This window comes from Cornus florida, unplaced genomic scaffold (assembly GCF_030987335.1).
Source record: "Cornus florida cultivar Cherokee Brave unplaced genomic scaffold, ASM3098733v1 CherokeeBrave_3.0.0_Hap2_Chr05, whole genome shotgun sequence".
Classification (NCBI taxonomy): domain Eukaryota; kingdom Viridiplantae; phylum Streptophyta; class Magnoliopsida; order Cornales; family Cornaceae; genus Cornus; species Cornus florida.
This window is the reverse complement of record NW_026775575.1, coordinates 80979701-80996856: the sequence shown is the minus strand read 5'-3', so window position 1 is coordinate 80996856 and position 17156 is coordinate 80979701. Positions and strand designations below refer to the sequence as shown.

The window sequence follows — 17156 nt, the reverse complement described above, 5'->3', positions numbered from 1 at the left end:
AAAAAAGGGTCAGTAATATTCAATCATTTTTTTTTAGGAGCTCTCATCCCACACAATTACTAGTATTGATTTATATATATATGTGTGTGTGTGTACGTGTGTGTGCGCCAAAGGACATCATAACCATAATAACTAGCAACTCTACTTGCATAGAGTATTTGCTTTCATGCATTGGAAAATGAATTAACGCTGATTTTTTTAAAGGGTAAGGGCCATGCGGCACAGGAAGCAAGTTCCAATGATAAATATCCAGCACTCAATGGAGCAACTTATAAAGCTTTCAACACCTTAAATAAGAAGACGCAAAAGCAAATATTAGAGAGGAGGCACTCTTTCGATGTTGAGGTACTTATTTTATTTTAATATAATTTTTGTTACAATGACAAACCAAGTTTCAATATGAACTGAAAATGATTTAATGTCCTTAAGAAAATAGTTTACTTTTATCCCTTGTTAATTGGAGTCTTCAAAAGAAATTTTCTAGATCCTAGAAGCCCACTCCTCAATCCCTTTCAAACTGCCCACATCTCTGTCGAATCTCCCAACAAGACACGATTTAGAGCAGTGCTCTCAAAAGTCCAGATTCATTATTTCTTGTTCAACCTTTTTTTATGTTTATTATGTAACATTTATGTTTATTATGCAACATGTTTTTTTCTTTAATCCTTACCATGTCTTAATGCATTTTAACTTTTTAATTTAATTTTTTTTTTCCCTGAAGTTTGCCCAAGTTGTTAATTTTATATAATGTCCATACTCACCTTGTTGGTTTTCTTTTCCTTAACTGCCATTAGATTATTCTTTTCTGCTTGTTATGAACTTATGATTTCAACCACTCTGTTTCTTCTCTCGAGCTGCTTCAGTAATGCCCGGGGAAAAAAAAAATTAAAGAAGAAAACTACAACTTTAGGATAAGCTTGGCTTCAGCTTCTTAATAATAGTAATATCTAAAGCTTAGGAAAAGATTTTATTTTGTAATGTTTGTAGCATATATGATTGGAGTCACTGGTCACATATAGTCTTTTCCTAGGCTTTAGATTTTCCACCAACACTAGGCAAAGTCCTGAGGAACCTTAAAAATATTCCAAAAGTTTCCCCCTTAACAATGTTTATGTATCCATTCAATGTTTATGTATTCTTGTGCAGGTACACGAGGGAGGACCGTGTTGGAGTTGCTCTGCACAATCAACCAGATTTGATTCCAGTTGTTGTGGAGGAAACACAAAATAACAACGCGCACTGTTTGAGGAATAATCAAGCAATCACAAAGAAAAAATCACAAAGAAAAATCACACACAATAACACAAGATATACATGGTTCACCCAAATCTTAGGGCTACGTCAATGGAGCACACCGAACAAATTCACTATTAAAAAGATGAATTACAAGGAGAATTTTCTCCCTGTCTCTCTCAATTGCTCTTTCTTGTGTTGGCACAAATTAATCATACAACACGTATGATTTCTCTCTAATTTTCACCCCCCTAAAATACTGATTAGTGTTGATATATATAGCCCCATACAATGGAACAGAACTTTTCCAACAAGAATTGCCTTTTGTAAAATCCAAAACCAACAACGAAAGTAAATAACATAAGTTTCTAGAAAAGTTGAATCGGTACCAGGAATTGGCTACCGGTTCCTACTGGACAGTGGTTGATCAACGTTTCCTTGATTTTGGCTATCACTCAGTGGAACCGGTACCAAATCTCTAAACTGGTTCTAACACACTAGTGACCAAAATTAAAATCATTAGTTTCCCAAAATCTTCACGTTATCAACACGCGATCAGACTCCACCAAAAAACACAACAATCTCCCACTCGAAGGCTGGAACACTTGTAAACCCATTCCATCTTCTTCTCATGCAGGTCCCATACATGTCGATGCACTTCTCTCTGTCTTAAAGCTAGAAGACCAACTGAAGTTGCGCACAATTTCAATTTCTCCATGATCATTGTCTTGGTCAACATATCAGCCGAATTCTTGGTGCCAAGTATTTTCTCAAGTGTTAACACCCCATCTTCTAACAAAGATCTGATAAAATGATACTGAAGTTTTATATGCTTGGTCCTTGAATGAAATGTTGAATTCTTTACCAGATACATTGCACTCTGACTATCAATGTGCAAAATATTCTCCACCTGTTCGAATCCCAACTCTATCAACAAACCTTATAACCAAATCATCTCCTTACTGGCCTTTGTCATCGCTACATACCCTGCCTCTGTAGTAGATAACACTATAATTTTCTGTATTTGCGAAACCCAACTCACTGTAGTTGTACCCACCATGAACACATACCCGGTGGTACTTTTTCTGTGGTCCACCTTGCCAGTAAAGTTTGAATCTACATAACCATGTAGCTTCACTTCGCCCCTTTTGAAACATAGGCATCTGTATGTGGTACCCCGTAGATATCTCAATATCCACTTTACTACTTCCCAGTGTAACTTGCCCGGATCCTTCATAAACCAACTTACTGCTCCCACTGCATATGTAATGTCTGGTCTTGTGCACACCATGGCATACATTAAACTTCCAATGGCTGAGGCATATGGAATTTTAGCCATAAAGTTTTTCTCATCTTTTGTCTTCGGACACTGATCTTGAGATAATCAGAAGTGATTAGCTAATGGAGTACTCACCACCTTAGCTTTATTCATGTTGAACCTCTTCAGAACCCATTCAACGTACTCAGCCTGAGACAACTGCAAAGTACCTTTCCGTTTGTCTCTACTAATCCTCATCCCAGGAATTTGTTTCGCTGTACCAAGATCCTTCATCTCGAATTCACTAGACAACTGCTTCTTCAATTTGCTGATTTCTTCAAAATCAAAACCTGCCACTAACATGTCATCAACATAAAGTAGAAGGATAATGAAACTTGACTTAAACCTCTTGAAGTAGCAGCAATGGTCAATGTTGCACTTGTTGTAGCCATGTCGCTTCATAAAACCATCAAACTTCTTCTACCACTACCTTGGGGCTTGCTTCAAACCATACAATCTTTTCTTCAACTTGCACACTAGTTTCTCTTTCCCTTTGACTGAGAAACCCTCTGATTGTTGCATGTAAATCTTCTCCTCAAGGTCACCATGGAGGAAAGCAGTTTTGACATCTAATTGCTTAAGGTGCAACCCTTCTGCTGCAATAATGCTAAGAACTGAGCGAATGGTACTTAGTTTCACAACTAGAAAAAAAAATGTCTGTGTAGTCAATGCTTTGCTTTTGCTGAAAGCCTTTGACCACCATTCTAGTCTTGTATCTTTTGGAACCATCGTGTTCTTCTTTTACTCTGAACACCCATTTGTTATGAAGAGCTTTCTTCCCCATGGGCAACTTGGCTAGTTTCCATGTTTTGTTGAAGATAAAGGACTTCATCTCATCTTCCATTGCAAACTCCAACTTTCTAGCATCTTCAACCTGACATGCTTTATCATAGCATTCAGGCTCACCATCATCTGTGAGCAACATATAATCCAAATATTTCCTATTCGGCACATGAGGTCTCGTAGACCTTTTGGGTGCAGGCATAGGAGTGAGTTTTGGCCAAGGACCCTCATCTGTTTACTTCGCGTCAATGCTCTCTAGATCATTATCCAACTCAACAAACTCAGGTTTACTCTGTACAGGACTAGTTAATTGTGTTGCATCTTTATCCTTGTACATCACCTTCTCGTTGAAAATCACATCTTTACTTCTGATGATTTTCTTGTTCTGATTATCCTAGAGTCGATAACCAAACTCATCTCCGCCATACCCAACGAAGATGCATTTTAGTGACTTGGGGTCGAGCTTTCCCCTAGCATGGTCACTAATATGCGCATATGCAATACAACAAAAAACTTTCAAATATGAAAGATTTACCTCTTTGCCATTCCATACCTCTTCTGGTATTCGATACTCCAAAGGCACCGATGGTCCATGATTAATTAGATAGGATGTTGTATTGACTGCTTCTGCCCAAAACTATTTAGGTAGACCCAAATGTATGCGCATGCTTCTAGTTGTTTCTGTTAATGTTCAGTTCATTCGTTCTGCCACCCCATTTTGTTGTGGGGTTTCTTGCACAGTCCTTTCTAGTCTGATCCCATTATCAAAATAGAACTTCTTGAACCCAGTGTCTTCATACTCACCACTATTGTCTGACCTCAACCTCTTAATCTTCAAACCTGTCTCATTCTCTACCATGGCCTTCCACTTCTTGAACACATCAAATACCTTATATTTATGCTTCAAAAAAATAAACCCATACCTTTCTCGTGTGATCATCAATGAAAGTCACGAAGTAGGATTTTCCTCCAATGGATAAAATAGTGGCTGGCCCCCAAACATCTGTGTGAACTAGCTCAAGTTTCTCCTTTCTAAGATCTCTGCCACTCTTCTTGAAACTGACCCTCTTCTGTTTACCCATCATGCAACTTTCACAGAAGTCAATATCAATTGGCCGTATGCCTGGTAGTTTTCCCTTTGAGTGTATATTCTTGAGCCCCCTTTCACTCATGTGACCTAGTCTTTGGTGCCAAAGGTTGTGATCTTTTCTATTTTCTGCAACTGTTATACACCCACAAGCACTGGTAGTTGTGTAGAGAGTGTCAGATTTCTTACCACGTGCAATGGTCATAGCACATCTAGAAACTTTCCACGAGTCTCCATTGAAGGTTGTAACAAAACCTTCATCTGCCAATTGTCCCACCGAAATCAGATTCTTTTTCAAGTCAGGGATGTGTCTCATATCATTCAACTTCCAAGCTGATCCATTCAACTTGATTTGTACTTCACTCTTATCGACGATGCTGCAAGGCTGATCATCACCAAGATACACCTTGCCAAGGTTACCCGGTTCATAGCTATTAAATAACTCTTTGCTTGAGGTGCCATGAAACGATGTGTCGGAATCTAAAACCTATGACTCCGCCTTGCTCTCCAAAAAGTATATCAATGCATCATCTGATTCTTCTGAGGCAACGTTTGCTTCAATTTTTCTTTCAGTTCCCTTCTTGGAAGTCTGCAATCAACAAGGTAATGTCCCTTCTTTCCATAATTCTAACACTCATCATCACTGAGATCTGTAGAATTCCTGAAATTTTGAGATTGTGTCCTTCCATTCCTTAACTTGGATTTGCCTGTGTTTCTATTACCATTGCCCTTCTTCTTGTTTGAACCCTTGCCTCTGCTTTCAACATTTAACGCCGAACTACTAGTGGAAACCCTTGTTGTTTGCTTTCTGATTTCTTCAGTCAGAATCATGCTCACAACTTCATCAAACTTTAACTTGGTCTTCCCTGCAGAGCTACTGATCGCTATAACTATGTCACTCCAACTCTCGGGTAACTGCCCTAGAATTAGCAGTGCTCGGACCTTGTCTTTGAAGTCGATATCAACAGACTCTAATTGCCCAACTATCTCGTTGAACGCATTTAGATATTCATTGAACTTACCACATTCGACCATCTTCATGTTAAACAACTTATTAATCAAGTGCACCTTGTTCGCTACAGAAGGTTGTTCATACATACTAGAAAGGGCTGTCATGAGAGACATCGTCGTTTTCTCGTTTTTAATGTTGAAGGCGACTGACTTTGACCACGTCAATCTGACGGTGCCAAGAGCCTTCATATCAAGTAATTCCCAATCTGCATCCTTTGTATCCTCTGGCTTCTCTCCCAAAGGTTAATACAGATTTTTCTGAAATAAGAGGTCTTCTATTTGCATCTTCCAAAAACTGAAGTTTGTGCCATCGAACTTCTTGATCATGGATGTGGATGTCTTATCTTCTGATGCCATTACTCCCACTTGAACGGACAGATCTGATCGAAAAACTTTCAGAATTTCGTCAAACACCATCTGTGCCTAGGTTCTAAACCAAAGGCTCTGATACCAGTTGTTGGAGTTGCTTTGCACAATCAACCAGATTTTATTCTAGTTGTTGTGGTGGAAACGCAAAATAACAACGCGCACTGTTCGAGGAATAATCAAGCAATCACAAAGAAAAAATCACACACAAGAACACAAGATATACATGGTTCACCCAAATCTTAAGGTTACGTCCGTGGAGCACACCGAACAAATTCACTATGGAAAAATTACAAGGAGAATTTTTTCCCTGTCTCTCCCAATCGCTCTTTCTTGTGTTGGCACAAATTAATCATACAACACATATGATTTCTCTCTAATTTTCACCCCCCCTAAAAATACTGATTAGTGTTGATATATATAGCCCCATACAATGGAACATAACTTGTCCAACAAGAATTGCCTTTTGTAGAATCCAAAACCAACAACGAAAGTAAAGTACATAAGTTTCTAGAAAAGTTGAACCGATACCAGGAATTGGCTACCGGTTCCCACTGGACTGATCAAAGTTTCCTTGATTTTGGCTATCATTCAGTGGAACCGGTACCAAGTCTCTGAACCGGTTCTAACACGCCAGTGGCCAAAATTAAAATCATTAGTTTCCCAAAATCTTCACATTATCAACACGTTATCAGACTCCACCAAAAAACACAACAGACCGAACCTCTCTGTTATCACTGCTCTCAAATCGGCATTGGAGGTGGAGGTTGTTTCGGTTAGTATTGATGGTGGTGTTGTTCCAGAGGCATTGGAGGTGGAGGCTGTTTCGGTTGGTATTGATGGTGGTGTTGTTCCAGAGGCATTGGAGGTGGAGGCTGTTCTAGTTGGTGGTGGTGTTGTTCTAGAGGCATTGGAGGTGGAGGCTGTTTCGGTTGGTATTGATGGTGGTGGTGTTCTAGAGGCATTGGAGGTTTGCTGAGGAGGCTGTTTCGGTTGGTATTGATGGTGGTGTTGTTCCAGAGGCATTGGAGGTGGTGGCTGTTTCGGTTGGTATTGATGGTGGTGTTTTCCAGAGGCATTGGAGGTGGAGGCTGTTTCAGTTGGTATTGATGGTGGTGGTTCTAGAGGCATTGGAGGTGGACATTGCTGAGGAGGCTGTTTCAGTTGGTATTGATGGTGGTGTTGTTCCAGAGGCATTGGAGGTGGTGGACAGATTTTTGCATTTTTTTTTTCTTCAATTCTTTGTGTCTTTATTGTTTTACATTTACATTTCAATTCTTGAGCAGGCAGTTGGGGATAATGCCGAGCCCAATGCTGAGGAGGCTGTGGGAAACCTGTTTCCAAATTTGAAAAAATGATTTTCCAGAACTTGATGGAACAACTTATAAGGCTTTCGACACTTCAAATAAGAAGCAGCAGCAACTGTTACAGAGGAGGCAGTCTTCAGAGCTGGACCTAATGGGTGAAATCGATGTTGAGGTTGAGGTACGCATGCATCATTTTGTTTTTTACACAATTTAATAATCGATCTTGCTTTTAATCAAGCTTGCTTCTGTTTTTTGTTTAAGTTAGCTTGGAGCTGTTTTTTGGAGGCTGTGGCTGTTGGGAATTACAGTTTGCTTTAGAAAACTAAACATTTTTTGCATTTCAATTCTTGTGCAGGTACATGATGTAGGAGCAAACCACCCTGCTCTCGATAATGCCGAAGTGGGGGTTGCTGAGCGATCGGTGGTTGCGGAGGAGGAGAAGCCATCATCATCCACGAGTGAGGAGGAGAAGCCATCATCACATCGTTAACAAGAAGTCTTGTGGAAATCTGTAATAAGAAAACGGGTGTTTCGTTTTAGTAGATTACTTTTCTGAAAGTAGTCCTTTTACAGCTACGTTCTAAAAGAATTATCAAAAACAAATGGTTGTATTCCACATGTCACATTAGGTACATTTTTGGAATTATGTCCTTAAGGACGGGTATCAGACTATGATTCTGAGTAAAGCATTCTGCCTTCAAATCTATCGCTGTGCCATTGCCAACAAAAGTACAGCACTCGAAACTATATGGCTAAAATGGTGTTCAATGATTCAACTTATCTTCCTCCTCGTTATCCATGAATTTCTTCTTCAAGAAGGTAAATGCTACTGAAGATGATTTGATACGAAAAAACCCTGCAATTTTAGCTCCTTAATTTACAAGGTGAGATACACTCACTACCAGCCAGAATTAAGCTGTATATTTTAGATTAAAACTAAAGCAGAACTATTATTATATAATACAGATACAGTATATATACTTAACTAAGATGCACATATCTACAAACATCCATGCATGCTACTGTGTGTGAGAGAGAGAGAGAGAGTAACTCATACGTACCTTTCCCCGCATCATTAGATATCCAGCCGGCTGACCTTGATCAGGTTCTAACATAAACCCTTTAATCACTTCTACCGAGGTACCCAACATGAGCTAGCACAAAGAATCCGACCCTTCCATCCTTGCACCATCCAGTGACCGTCTTCATCAACCACAAACTCTTTGTGATATCCTGCCTTCACCTTACCCCTCAATTTCTTTACAACCTCCTTGTTCAATGGGAGGAGCTTGAAGCCAGCCCTCATGTTGCAAATCTGCCACCGTTTGTCTGACTCGGGCCTCTCTACCCTCTGCGAGCCCTCACATGCAACGACATTCATTACCTCACGTCCATAGAACTCTTTCTCAAGATTCAACCTCTCCTGATCATCACGATTCATGTTAGTATCAAACATATCAAACCATGCAGAGTAGTGGAAGAGTGTCTCTCGGAACCGTGTTACAAAGAAGGGAGCACTGTAGGATCCATTAACAACAGAATGGAAGAAAATGTCAGGATTCATCTTCCTGATTAACTTCAGAACAGATTCCCTAGGACTGTCCGCCACAACAGTCTCATCGAGTTGGTTCTTAAACCGATAAAGACAGTTGACAGCAAGCAACTCATTGCTGTCAATCTTGAGGTCCTCAATATTAATAGTTTCCCATTTTTGTGCTATGGCATTGTACTCAAAAGGAACATTAAAGCGCTCACAATACTTTGCCAAGCGATGGCCTGTCTCCTCAACTAATTCTGATGGCCGGAAACCAGGTTGGGGAAACAATATCACAGTGATTCGAAGCTTGGGAGGCCCACCAGGTATGGTTGGGAGATGTTGGATTAGGACTGGCCATTGGAAACCATATAGGATACCGAAATCAACAACATGTATTGTTCTTTTTGTAGCCACTGAAGCTAGATCCAAAATCATTCTATCTGCAAAGAAAATCGCCATCTTCTTGAATGGGCAGGCTGAAAGTTAAAGCTGGTAAGCTTTCAACTTCTCGGCAGCTGAGTTTCTCTTGGAACCTAGGGCTGCATAAATCTGGAATCCAGTGCCAGCTAAGCGTGCCTCAAGACCGTTTGCAAAGAAGTGGGCCAACCTCTGTGTCCCATTACCAGAAGAAGAAGAGTGCTGCCTTATGTGCTTTAGTTGTTCATATGCAGCTCTGCGATCATCAACAGCAACAGATTGTGCACAGTTAATCAAAAGAGTCCTCAAATCCACTACTCCACTTTCATTGGCCTGTTTCTTAGCATCACTTTTTCTTCCAGAAGATCCATGAGGTTGTCTATTCCGCTGCAAGGCCTTGCTCGTTCCATTCTGCAGTTCTTCATCAGGAGCAGTACAATAAGCAAGCTCCCCTTTTGCATTAGTGAAAAGCAAAACTCTATCAAACATCTCTGATAACTCAGACTCTTCAACATAAACTGCCAACTGCTTGCTATTCCTCTCTTCTTCCATTTCACTATCCTCCCGGTGATGGTTCTTCTTTCCCCTTGAGCCATTAGGTGAGTACTCTTTCTCGTCCTTCTCTACCTTGATTACAACCCCCGGAGCCTCTTGTTTTGATTTTGGAGGCAATGAATAGTTCTCCAAATTAATAATTAATTGATTACCTCTAGGAAGGAACTTACTAGCTTCTTCCACACCTCTCTTGAACTGTAAGACTGATTCACTATCACTAAAGATATCTGAAACCAGTTGGGTAACTGACTGAAGAGTCCACTGGGCCATTAAAATCATTGATGAAGCTGTTTGTAGAGTCAAATGACCATGGTGAACTGGGCTGCAAAGTTGATTGGAAAGAGCTCTCCGGTGTATGACTTTGTATAACTGACGACTTATACTCTCCGCGATCAACAATCCGTCAAGTATCGTTAGAGTTGCCAGCACTAGTACTGCTGGTTGTACTATACTCGCTGAAACTTCCAAAGAAATGATCATCTGGGCTTTCAATGTCTTGATTAAAGTAAAAAGAGGGGTCAGGAGGAGGAGTGTACTTCTCACCTATAATTTCATACAATGATTTCTCAGCACCTTGCAGAGCTAAAGGATTGTGAAACATGCTGGGCTTCTCCTCCATGTTCTCCTCCATGAGTATCTGGTTAATGTACTTGAGAACTGTATCGGAAAGGTCATGGTCATCCGGAGACTCCACTTCCGAGCTCACGCTTGAAGATGGAGCAAAATTACCAGGGTCTGGAGTGGGAAGAAGGAAAGGAATATCCATGAAACCAAAATCAGAGAGTCATCTTTGAGGTTAAATCCATCAGCAAGATTTTGGAACTGATCAAAACCGGGTAAAGCAGTCTCCTCCCCAAATTTGTAATCATTCATCAAATCGGCCAAATCACTGAAACGTGGATCCATAACTATCTATGGCAATACCAAATAAAAAATCACCCTCAAAAAGTTTAATCCTAATTAACCAAATTCCAGTAAAAAATCAACCACCAGCCTCAATGAACCTAGTTTAGTGACCCAATGACAACCCAGAATTTACAGAACGCATATTGAATTAGGCATCAAAACACTTAAACCCATATTTCTAAATCCTAGATCCACCCGTTCAAGTAAAAAACACCTAAACCAAATCAGCAAAGACAAGAATTAGAGTGGAAAGGGAAGAACAACTGAGAGACATAAATCAGAATAGCATAAACTTTAATATCAATAACAATACTTTAACCATCAAGAAGATATTCACATATAAGAAAGAAAGAAAGAAAAAAAAAAAAAAAGAGTACAAAAAACACAGAAATATTTTTAAAAATCTATTTTATTGGGCCATCTCATCATAAGAAGGAGGTTTCTTCTTGTGCGACCTAAGGCAAGCATTGTTCTTATTATTATTGTTATATTTTTTTGAAATTTTTTTTTTACAGTGGAAGGATCCCATGACTTACTGATGAGACTAATCTACCTCAGTACATGTAAAACCCTCACAAATTATGTGGACTGTACAAGTTCAGCGTTCAGTCTGACTACAACATAACTTGTTATGATACTCCCATGAAAATTTATTTACTCAGAGGTTCGAACACGTCATGCTTTAGCGGAGACTTGAGTTCTCACCCATTAAAACAACCGCACGTGAATAATTTTATTGTTATTGACCGAGTCCATGTATTCTAGAAGTATATTATAACTTATCTATGGTAAAATGTCAATGTATAAGAAGCCCAATAGTCATGACACGGACATCTGTATGGACTATTCTTATATCTATGGTAAAATGTCAATGTATAAGAAGCCAATAGTCATGGCACGGACATCTGTATGGACTCTTCTAATTGGGCTCTCATGAGTCTTAGTCTAAAGTCTAAACCAAGGACCAAAAGTGCGTCTTAAGTTCTTAACTCGTGTGGGACCGTGGAAAGGAACCGTTGGGATTGGAATAAGTGTGAATATGGGACCAAGACGCGTATTACTCTCTCGTGACTAGACGAGAGTCGAAGACCAAGACAAGGGATCAGAAGAATTCCTGTGTGATCGTGTGAATTTAAATACAATAATTTTAAATTGTTAACATAACAATTTTAAATTGACTATTATTAACATAATAATTTTAAATTAATAATGAACTAATTACATTAAAGTGTTAAATTCTTAATTTAATAATATTATAATATTTGAATACGGTGTGATAGTTATATAAGTGTTACTTTATTGCTGTGGATGTGTTATATAAATTTTACATCTTGTTGCATGATGTTGCATGTGTATTGTGAGACGTAGCGTGTTAAGGTACTAATTTAATAATCAATAGAATGGGCATGGAATTGTTGTGGAACATGCAAGACTGACTTATGTTAGTACCCCACTGAATTTTCTTTTATTTTTATTATATATCTATAAATTTTAAAGGATAGAGTACAGTTACATTCCTAAAGTTTGATAAAAAGACAGGTGAAAGTTACTCATTTTTTGAATAATGACACCCCTTCAAGTTTAAAAAATGGACAAAGAGACTCTGATAATGATAAATTAACCTTATTACCCTTTGATATAAAATTGATATTTTAATTAACTTAAATATCCTTCGATCAAACCCAAACCCAAACCCTTTTCTCTTTGTATGTTTGTATGTATATATGTATATACACTACATAATCCCCGCCGGACGAACCCCTCAGCCGTCGCCGCCATCTTCATCCCTAATTCACCGTTTCTTCACAACCAAGCTCATCGCCACAGTTCTTCATCACAGCCGAGTCCGCCGTCACCATATATTACTGCCATCACGCCGCGAACAACCGAGAAGCTCACAGTTGAGCTTCTTCTTTCCCGCCGGTGCCACGCCGGTGTTCTCTCCGTTAAACCGGACGAATTTAACTGGTTACCTGTTCTTCTCTCTTTCGAATCACCTTCGACCGGTGTTCTCTCCGTTTCTTCCGTCCTTGTCCACCGGCACCGACTGTCGCATCATATGGCGGTCACCCAACCCTCTCCGATTTGCCTCCTAACACCCGATCTTTTCAATTCAGCTCCCAACCTTTTCTGACTGGATCTCTTCGTTATCCAGATTACAACGCCAAAACATGAAAAATCTCAGATTACAACTCTTCCACAAGCACTTTTCTGCCCAAAAAATGAATGCTTAACCTGTATGGAACCACCCATCTCTCATCATCTCTCTTATCAATTTTGGATTCTTGTAGTACCCAGCAAAGGCAGTTTTCCCTCTGATGCATATCTCACCTCGCGGAGGATCTCCAAGTGGATTGTAACCCATATCTGGAACCTCTTCTAGACGCAACTTGCTATAAACAAATATAGAACTAACAGTTCCAATCATGGACATTTCATCCGGAAAGCCAAGAGTGGTTAGACCACAAGTTTCTGTCAATCCTGAATAAGGAATTGCACAATCAGTTTTTGTATAAAAGAAGTTCAATTGACATCAGTTTTTGCCTTAGGAATGCATTAATCCCTTAAACCTTTACAGAAAGTCTTAAATTTCCAAACAAAAACAAGTGAATGTACCTACTAGAAGGGGTATATTTAAATTTTTAACCGGTGACCTATTCTTCTCTCTTCCAAATCACCTTCGCCGGTGTTCTCTTCGTTTCTTCCATCCTTGTCCACCGGCACCGACCGTCGCATCATACGGCAGTCACCCAACCCTCTCTAATTCGCCTCCCAACACCCGATCTCTTCAAGAATAACAACCCACCTCTAAGAAACTCAACCTCTAACCACGCTCCTCCACCGCAGCCACCACTAACAACGGCGGCGGCAACCAATTTCACGTCTTTACCAGGCACCAACGTTTTCTCCGTGTGTGTGTATATATGTATGTATGTATATATAAGGGGCTATAACGTCATTTTGTAAGGTTTGATATTTTGTAATATATTTGAATTAAATATTGAAGGGTAATTTTGTCTTTTTATATGACTTAAGGCCTTGTTTGAATGGAATTTCAGAAAAGGGGTGTCATTGTTCAAAAAATAAATAACTTTCATCTGTGTGTTCTTTTACCAAATCTCAAGAAGTGTGGTCATACTTTACCCAATTTTAAAAATGTAGAGACTATCCCTACTATATTTTTTTTATAATACTTCATTGTATATTCTCCATCCGCAAAAGTTTTATGTCATAAAATGAGTAATCATCTCTCTCTCTCTCTTACCATATCAATGGTAGAGCCACGTTCAGTCAACTTTTTTGTTGTTTTAGTTTTGCATGTTTATCTTTTAATGATTGTATAAATAACTCTATAAATTTATAAAAAGTAGTACTCTTGATCTTAAAAACTGAGGCAAAGACGAAAGACAGAAAAAAAGAAGAGGGACAAACATATTTACACTTGGTGATTAGGTTCATCTAGTAACTTGTGTTTCTTATTTTTAATGCTATTAATTATTCAACGTCACCCCACTAAAAGAAAATCTGGAGTCATCACAAGGACATGAAAGGATCCGGGTCCACCTAGAAATGAGTCTTAGATCAAGTGGTAAAGAGTTGGTGAGACTGAAATAAGTTTGAATCTCACTTTGGTGAAAAATGAAAAGAAAGAGTGAGAATAGGAAATGTGTAAATTAAGCAACACAACAGTAGTCATCATGAGGACAAAAGGGGATCCATATTCGAAAAGAAATGAGTCTTAACTCAAGTGGTAAAGAGTGGGTGGGAGTCGGAATAAGTTTAATCATATTATTAATAGCTTGTGTTTTTTGTTTTTAATCATCTAATTATTCAAAGTTGTTCCCACTAAAAAAAAAAAAAAATTAAAGTCATTCCAAGGACAAGAGGAGATCCAGATCCAATAAAAAATGAGTCTTAACTCGAAATGGTAGATCTATTCACTCTATCAATAACAGAGCCGAATCTGGTGTATCATAAGGGATTTGCCTTTTCTATTGATTCCTATGGATTGGATAAAAAACAATTCTTGAATGAGGTATTCAACTCCAGGGATGAATTGAAAGAAAAAAAAATTTATTGGTTCTACCTCCTATTTTTTATGAAGAGAATGAATCTTTTTTATCGAAGGATCAAAAAAAAATGGGTCCGAATCTCCCGCAGGAAAAGTGGTAAAAAATATTTGAGAGTTGAATAAATTTAAATATTACCTTGATGATAAATGAAGAGAGAGAGAAAAATGTATAATTAAGCAACACAAAAGTAATTATCCATGGGCTTGCTCGACTGCTAAGGCTTTTAAACGTAGTCTCCTTCACTCTTCACTTTGAAACTTATAAAAAATAGGTCCAAATTACTTAAACAATGCACTTGGTTTGTATGAAATTATTGCATTCAAAAATGAGATTCGCATGATCATTATAGACATCTATAATGGGTCAAGTGTAAAAAACATCCTTATAGTATGCATATAGTGCATATTGCACCCTTTCAGTACAAAAAAACACTCCTAAACTATGCAATTTGTGCAAATAAGTCCTATTTATAAAAATTGGACTAAAATGCCCTTATCAACACATTTTATAATGTATATAAATTTTTAAAAAGATGTGAAATGACTAAAAAGGGTTTGGCCCTTCTTCTTCTTCATCTTGGTGGTTACCTCTGCTATTTTTTTCTATATTTCTGTTGGAGCTTCATCCGTTTCTCTGTTAGCTCCCTGGTTTCTCATTTTATCTGTCTCCTTTATACCTCTCACGTGCCCCCCCTGAATTGGCCAGCAACCTATAATATATGTGGTAATTTTTTAAAAAAATTCCATATGTATGAAAAAATTTATATAGTGCACCCCTCAAATTTGTAGTTACTAAAATTATATTCGTATTTTTTCTTTATTTTCTCTTTTACTTTTCACATTCCTTAAATTTCTTTAGTAGAAAAAGTCAAATTTTTCTTTCTCAATTGAAATTTTTTAACTATTTTCTATTAAAGTTCTTTCATTTTTCTTTCCTTTTATATTTTAATAATTTTTTTCTTCTTTTTCTTTATATATATATATATATATATATATACTCTGTATCATTATTATTATTTTTTGACAGTGTGCCCCCTCTCACTTGAAATCCTGGCTCCGTCACTGGTTGTAACAATATATATATATATATATATATATATGTACTGTGTTAGTTGCCGGATTTTTCTCCACCCCCGTTCATAACCACCCACCGCCCAGTTCCACCCCAAGTCACCTTCTCCTTTCTTTGTCAGCAGCTGATTTGGCGTTGCGTTTCTACCCTTCACAAAACCCTAATCACATCCAAGCCTAAACACACCACCCAATCGTCGTTCACTCAACCCAATCGCTGCTTCACCACCGGACATCATCCACCTCCGGACCAGTCGTCGCAATTCATAGGAAAACTTCTAACGCCACCAGAGACACCAGAGAGAAAGGAAGAAACGATGGCAGTGATGCAAGGAGCGGCGGCGATGAATCGACGAGTCACGGATCGTAACCGGCGAGACTAGGCACTCGCCGAACTGTTGTCACGCCGCTTGTCGGACCTATTCATAAAACTCACCGGAAATGGGTTGTCGTTTGGTCACCAATTGGGTCTGTAAGATTGCAACCACAACACACTGCAGCGAGCTCCGTTCTCCGGTGAGTTATAGAACGAGTTCAACCGTTGGTGAGATCTTGAAGATGATGAAGAAGATTCGCAGAGCCCGGTAGTTTTGATGAACTTAGATGATGCCGATGAGAAAATGGTGGTCCAATTGTGGCTCGGCGAGAAATGGCAGCAGAGATGTGATATGCTAGCGAGGATCAACGGTGGAGCAAGGACGGCAGCGGTTTGTTGTGAAATAGCGGTCCGATTGTGGCTCGGCGAGAAGTGGCGGAGGCATGATTTGCAGAGGCGTACCCATGATTTTCATTCAATCCATGACCTGTTGTTTCTCACTGTGCCATCCAGTTCCACACCATCATCAAGAAGTTGTTTCCCTCTGCCTTACCGTCGCCGGACCAATCATGCGCTGTCGCCGGCGACCTGTTCTTCGTTTTGGTTTAGGCCGCACCTACGTCGGTGTTCTCTCAGTTTCTTCCGTCCTTGTCCACCGGCACCGTTCTTCTGTTCCACGCCCACTGCATCTTGCTATCTCTTTAGGGAAAGAAATATATTTGTTCGTGCACTGATAAGGGGATGCGGCCTCACCGAGCAGCATCCAATCCGCATCGCCCTCCTCTCAGCTTGTTATTCCGTCTCTAGCTGTGGCGCTGCGCGGGCGGATGGCTCTCCTCACAAAGGTCAATCAATTGATCTAGGGCAGGCACTGACTTGATGATAGGGGCTTTTTGGAAGAGTAGAGGGTAAAATAGGTATTAGATTAATTGAGGGTTGTTTTTGCACAAATTGAAAAGAATAGGGGTATTTTTTGCACACATTTTTAAATAGGGAATAAAAGTTCTATGAAAGATATACTTCAAGTATGTTTTTTTGCACTTTTCCCCGTCTATAATACCCCAAACTTTATCTTAAAATATATAAGTGCATGAGACAACAATAAAGAAAATGGCTAGCTTGTTCCTCGGTCATTCAACCTCCAAGATCTGAACAATTTTTCAGTCAATGACGATGC

The 17156-nt window shown here is 39.1% G+C and overlaps 1 pseudogene; it reads right to left on the bottom strand.

Annotated features, from left to right (window-relative positions):
• Positions 1-8052: 8052 nt before the first annotated feature.
• On the bottom strand, positions 8053-11123 carry LOC132307115 (scarecrow-like protein 33; annotated as a pseudogene).
• Positions 11124-17156: the final 6033 nt, after the last annotated feature.